Here is a 7,606-nt window from a genome sequence, read left to right as displayed (position 1 = left end):
TCTGTTGTTTATTTTACGTGTCTTATTGTCTTAAGATGATATTTTTGTGTCTTCCGATGTAACATTCATGCATTTGTTTTCCTTGTGGTGATCCTTGTGGTGAGTGCCTAACGTTAAAGTCTACCTTGTGACGTCACATTATTTGGTCCGTTTATCCGTCATTATTATAGTGGAGAAGCGGGGTATTTTCTGTCTCGGAATAGTCTTTTTGTCCGTATTGTTATGTTATTTCTGTTCTTTTTGTGCTGTCCTATTAAGTTATATTTTGAGCAGAACAGAACATTTCTTTTTTGTTTAAGTTCCATGAGGAACTTGTCACTGATTTAAATTTGGTGATATGATCATTATCACTGCAATATAGATCAAAGCGCTGAAAGCACTGAATGCGACTTATAACACAAGTTAAACAAATAAAAGAATGCGACATGGCATTGTGTCATAATTAATTATTGTCTTGTACATCTCTACAGTTATGTAATTTAAAGGCCTCCCTGAAGGTACTATATTTTATGCTGTAATGTTATTTTCATACACACATTTGCATTTTAACCGCAGATTCTGTTCAACTTGAATGTTTACAACTTTAATATATTAACTTACTTACTTACTTAGTAAAAGTCAGCACATGATATAGAACAGATAATTTTACTTTGTTTTGCCTTTTCATACCCACCATAACTATGTACGGTATAACTTTTAAAGTATACCGTAAATGGATATTTCATTGGTCAGTTACATTAGATAAACTTTAAGTTAAGTGTTGAGACTTTAGACTTTCTAATTTGTACGTCCTAATATATGTAACTATAGCATAAACATTTATGACACTGTAATTTTTATGTATATAATCCTGATCATTGTCGGATACCCAAGGCCGAACCCGTCGGATACCCACGGCCGAACCATTAACATTGATCAGCTGTGGGATTTTTTGCCGGTATCCGGTCGTTAAGAGGTGTGTCAAAGACAGCTATTTCAATGGTTGCCTCACGATTTCATGGGGTAATTGAAACCAATCAAAACGCCCGTTCTATACGATGTTCTCTGAAACGTTAATACTAGAAAAAATATCACAATAGTTGTCTCTGCTTGTGGAAGAATTGAGTTGGCGATAGTTTTGCATATTATCATAATTATTATATTGGCAAGGCACGTGAAAAAGGCGCTGCCATTTTGTTTCTGATAATTATTGTTTACTCTCGCTGTTGAAGAATTTAAATTTTGTTAAACACGATTTCATTGGTCGGTATTTTGCGCACATGCTGTTTTATATCGACGCAAATTGAGCTATTTTACCCACGGTTGATTACATGTTATAATACATGTTAATCATCTGTGGTGTATCCGACGATGAATTTTGATATTTAACACAGAAAAGCCTACTCGAGCAATCCTTGCTTAATTATTGTGTTTATTATACCGGAATCAATATTTAGTGTAAATTGTGAATGACGACAAAGATCGATGATTAATATTGCCATAATATTGATGGCTTTTGTAAATAATAATAAAAATAAAAATAATACTAATATATTAATTTTATTATTATTATTATTATTGGCGTCCGCGCCGAAGCGCGCGACGCCCCTTACAGTGTGGCAATACCACGTGACATTGACGTCATTTTCGGCATCATTTCCAAGACAAATGTTGCTCGATTCGGAAAAGAAAATAGCCATAAATATTTTATTTCTGTACCAATTTCTTTGAGATATGCACCAGTCTACGGGGACAAATATAAGCTTTCCATAGATTATTGGATCTTCGTCAGTTTATAAGCCGTTTTATCAAACACTTTGCATAACCTTGGAAGTTGCTTGTATTAGAGCGGGCTTCAGTTGCAAGCTATTGCGTTTTCTGGCGTTATCTGGTTGGTCTACGCCATGATTAAAAAGTCAGGTTTACATCAACCGGGAGTACGGAAGGCAAAACTCTACCTAAATATGTTCATATTTTTATTATGAATGACATAAATCTTACATTTTTCTTCAATTGTCAATTCTGGCACCAGTTCCAAGTCGAAAAAAAGGACAACAGTTTAAAGCAGATTTTAGATTCCGTTGCAAATGCCTACCGTTCTCTTTCTATAATTATGTTAACCATGAAAAACATTTTATTTACTACACGATCTACATAAACACAAATGAATATTTAAATGATTTTTACTCGCTGCGCTATAAGTGATTTTAAAAGTCGTAAAATTGTTGTCTGTATTTGTAAAGAAATTGATTTGCTCTTTAATCATTGTTCTTTCACGGTAATGATTATGAAAAATCTATTTGTGTCATGTAGCAATACTAAACGTGGAATAGAAAACAGAAAACCCTAAATATCGCCCAAAACGGCAAAATTGAAAATGTTTTAGGCTCGGATTGACTTAGCTAGCCTGTCCAATGAACGTGCACATTGATCAGGTATGCTGTGAAAAGGGTTACGCCTCAACGCGGCAATTTTAAATTCAAAGGTTATTCTTTTGTAAAGAGCTATTTATACGTATAACCATATATATTTATAAAGAACCTGTAGCAATGTTTTAGTATGATAGATTCAGCTTTTTAACACTTTTTACATCCTGTTTTCATACCCACGGTAACCGTTTTTCGTGAAGTTAACTTAAGAACACTATTAAACACTATCTATTTTATAATTGCATTAAACTGCATATCTGACAAATTTAGTTAATTATATCAGTCAACTCAGCCTTATCAGAGAGCTCACCAATATACATTGTAAAGAGAGGAAGGGAACGGAATATTTACGGTTTGAAAACATTTAAATCGAGTAGAACCTTTTAACAATAATGTCTCTTTCAACTGAATAAAAACGATAGGGCTATTTGGGACTATTTCTTATCGATGTGGTCATTGGCTGTAAATGCATGGATTATTGCACGCGGCATGACCTGCAGATGTCCTCAACAGGATTTTTGTAGCATTTTAAGATTTAAAAAAGGACCACACATTAAAATCTAAAACATGATCAACATGACGCATATACAAAAATATGTAAATAAAGAAGTAAGTCATTTGACAGTTGAAGGATAAAAATTGAATATACTCTTCAAATGTAATCGTAATTTTACTAAGCTTATGTTAGCTATCAATTATTCAATGGACGCATCAGTGTCATATGGACCCCAGTCATAGATCTTGCCGATGTTGCTATTACAGATGTTAATGTAAATATTTATATATTTATTGATTATCATTGTTATTTCCGTCTTTTTCAAGAAATTTGACTGTGATCGATGGCTGTTGGTTTGTAAAATCATTGATCTGTTTGATATTTTCTACTTTGTTTACTCCACATGGCGTCCGTTCTCGTTCTTATTCATGGCTATGTTGGGTCTTTTTGATAAATAGAGAATCATAAGTGATGCAACTAAGTAACAATACTATCAGATTTACACGGCAAAGTTCCAAGTTCAAATTGTGATTTCGTTTATCAAACTTTATAGAAATTTATTATAGAACAATTCCAGAAAAAATATATACCTTTTAAAAGTCTCTCTTTTGAGGACAGAAGAACTTATTCCTCACATTCACGAGTGTCAGTGTTTGTCAGTTTCTCTTTACAAAAATAAGCTGAAAAAAATACCTTTAGCTTTACAACACTCGCGTTAAAGTGTAACCCTTTCCATAGCATACATTTTTTTTATTTTAACTTTTTCTCTCACTGAGAGCACAAATATTTCTTATCAATTTCGCAATTGTGAAATAGAATAAAACACATTTTACTCCATAGGATAAGATGAGCAATATTTTAAACATCTTCAAAACGAAACCAAAATATTATTTTCCGACAGGACTAAATCTACGTGATTTGACGTGCACTATTGCGATACAAGTAAGTGTTATTGCTTTAAGGAACAATCAGTTTTTTTCACAATCTCTCTGTGAAAGATCAACAATGAAAAACTAAATTGTAGAAAGAGAACGCTAAGCATGTTGCTTCGCATTTGCAACGGATTCTAAAATCTGCTTTAAACTGTAGTCCCTTTTTTCGACTTGGAACTGGTGCTAGACTTGACAATTGAAGAAAAATGTAAGATTTATGTCATTCATAATAAAAATATGAACATATTTAGGTAGAGTTTTGCCTTCCTTACTCCCGGTTGATGTAAACCTGACTTTTTAATCATGGCGTAGACCAGATAACGCGAGAAAACGAAATAGCTTGCAACTGAAGCCCGCTCTAATACAAGCAACTTCCAATGTTATGCAAAATGTTTGATAAAACGGCTTATAGACTGACGAAGATTCAATATTCTGTGGAAAGCTTATATTTTCCCCCGTAGACTGGTTCATATCTCAAAGAAATTGGTACAGAAATAAAATATTTACGGCTATTTGCTTTTCCGAATCGAGCAATATTTGTCTTGGAAATGATGCCGAAAATGACGTCAATGTCACGTGGTATTGCTACACTGCCTTATGTTATTTTGTATGTTACTGCTGTACCTATAAATAGAATGATGACCTTAACATTATGAAAGTCCGAAAATCTATTTATAGAAGTTGTTTTAGTTTAACGAAACGGTCATTCGTGTTGCGGTACGACTAGAGAATTTTGCAGAAACATAATCAAACATTTAATTGCACTCTTTATATATCTATAGTAAAAAATAAAGTAGGCCATTTTTACGAATTGTTGTTTCATAGAATTTGTCTTTTCCGCATGTCTCTCCGTTTTTTACGGCCCTGATTGCACCGTGAATGTTTAAATAGACATACCGGTAGTTCATAATTTTGAATGCCGCGTTTTAGAATCACATTTCGATTTTCTTAAAAAAAAGGATTGAATTTTATATAAATGTTTAAAAAGATGAACACTTACCCTGCGGTTGACCTATTTTTACAGTCACATCTGGTGTTATGCTTCACATCTGGTGCAGCGGAAATTCACATATAATTTTTACCGATGCTCATTTTTGAGATACATATTGGGTTCCACCCGTGTAGTTCATAACTTTAAATGTCGCTTTCATTTTGGTTAACAAGTCTAGCAGTAGTATTCGTTATTCAAGTCTCTTTAGGTAACTGTGAAGGGTAGTATGAGTGGAATATTCATTTGCCGAATATTGTGACATTTTTAACAACAGAAACTTTCGTCTGCAATTTTAACATGAGTTGTTATGGGTTTATTGATAGGAATGTAAACACTCAGGTGGGTCAGACGATGTTTTTGAAGTAATTCATTAAAATAGTAGATTGACCTCCCAATAAATCAATTAACAGACTTTGTTCATTTTGACTACTATTTTTTATGTTCCAAAGAAAATACAACATGAACTTGAAATTCTAACAAATAACCAATATTAATGATAATATCAAAAAATACCCTCTTTATATTAATATAAATAAACTTATACCATAAAGAAATGTATTTTTTGGATATTATAGACCTGTATATTTTTGGATATTATCGTTAATATTGATAGAATTTCAAGTTCCTGTGGAAAAAAAATTCAATATTCTAATCTCTAGCATGCCTACCAAAGTTCATGATGAACAATGTCTTTTGTCTGCCCATTCATAAATGATATACAATTCTGGTAAAAACCAATTAACCATTGAAAAGTTTATAAGAATATCTGGTCATCAGATGTCTACTAGTTCATCTTCACTTGCTGCATTTCTTGCTTGGACGCCCTTTGATGCTTTGCATCAATGCTTTTCTTGTTATTATTTTGTAACTGTTCGTAAGATGTACAATGTATGCTAATTTGATTAAGAACCCAAACTTAAAGGCATGTCTGAGTCTTTCTTATAATAATGGAAAAACATTGAAAGCTTATACCGGTATACATTATTACATTTTAGAATAAGACTAAACAAGAAATAAATCGTTTGTGTAATTTGTCTTTCCCTTTCATTGTTTCCTGGCAATGTGAGTGTAAAAATACTTTAAAAATAGTCATTACTGTAATAACTTGGAGTACACTTAGTGCTAAATACATAAACTGTCTAGTAGAGGGGTAATATGTCTCTGATATAAAACTCACACACACAAAAATGTCTGAATACATTTACATATCAAATTGTTATTACTGGATATATATATAGAAATCATATGATCACACTAAATCACGTGGTACATGATTACGGCATTGCTATCAGGAAAGATTGACATGTTAAATTCCAAAATTATATCACCCACTCAATGCTCCCATATTTTGTTAAACGCGGTATTTTTACGAACGCTGTGTTTGTTTCACTTATAAAATACAGGAAAAGGAAAGAAAAAAAAACATTTATTACGAGTATTGCAATTGACCTTTCCAGCTTTAAGGAGTAAAAATTCTAAAAAAAATCGCCATATCTATTCATTGAAAACTTTTAACAAACAGTATCACAAACAAAATCAGTCTTCAAGGGGAGCGGATGCCTAGTTGTTTAATTGTCTGCCTCTGAACCCAGGGATTAAAGATTCGAGCCTAAATTTGGTCAGGACCATGTTTCTTCATATGGCACAAGTGCGTGTTGGTTCCAGGAATGCGGACTCAATAGTGATAGATATAAGTTGCAAGAACTTATTTCGCAATCGTGCTAAAATTAATATGTTTTTAAACCAAAATCAGACTTCTTTTGAACATGGTCAACCAGTGACTATATGTATGAATTCAATAGCCAGTCTGCCATTGCCTGTAAACACCGGAAAGGTTCTTTTGCCTCTTTTCCTTTATATTTTACATACAAGCCGATTACGTGCATCTTATTTTATGGACAGTAGTGACTTGATAGCGTAACTTAAACCATCTATGTTTTAATCTAACGTCAGTTAAATTCTCACTTCTTTCACCGGCAAAAACACGTTGTAATAATTCTTTAATATATGTCCAAATATCTGACACACTAAATAAATATATTTATGATAAGTTCACCAATAAAAGCATTTCAACCATAATAATATTTTTGGTAAGAATTGTCTTTGAATAAAGGCAAGAACAAAAGCATTTATTATCGTTATCATGTCTGGTTATCGTGTACAGGATTTCAAATCGACGGAACGAAAAAGATTAACAAATGGACATTTCAGAGAGATATTCAGTAAGAAATAGTTTATCCGAAAGGTTATCTTTTTAAGAATACGTAACTCAGAAGACAACAGTCCGATTGCGCCCAATTTTTCTTGCGTTATATATTTCTAAAAAATGCCGTTTCGGCTGTCCTAATATAAATATCTAATCTAAAAAAAAGATACAATAAAAAAGTGTTTACTAAGCAAGAAATTGTAAAGCGCTAAAACAAAGCAAACATGCCACAGTTCTACTGAGATTCAATTGCTCGCACACTATCGTTTATGTCTTTTTTCCATCGCTCATGAGAGAAAAACGTTACGACATTTCACTGTTAGTCTTGTTCTTTTTTTTTGTTCAAATTTCTCCTTTGCCTCGTATAAAACCAGCTCCTTGTTCATCACTTCTCGTCGTAACTTATCTGTCAAGATATGTTCCCGATAGAATTCCAGTTCAGCCGACCTTAACATTTCCCTACGGATTTTTGACCTAAAATAAGGACAAAATATGTCAAATAAACGTTACGAAGACATGAAAAAATAGGTTTTACTAAAATATCGAATAATTTGAAAAATTGAAAACGTTTGT

The sequence above is a fragment of the Ruditapes philippinarum genome, unplaced genomic scaffold, assembly GCF_026571515.1.
Source record: "Ruditapes philippinarum isolate M1 unplaced genomic scaffold, ASM2657151v2 ctg629_1_1_1_1, whole genome shotgun sequence".
Classification (NCBI taxonomy): domain Eukaryota; kingdom Metazoa; phylum Mollusca; class Bivalvia; order Venerida; family Veneridae; genus Ruditapes; species Ruditapes philippinarum.
The sequence above is the reverse complement of the archived record's forward strand: the minus strand, read 5'-3'. Positions refer to the sequence as shown.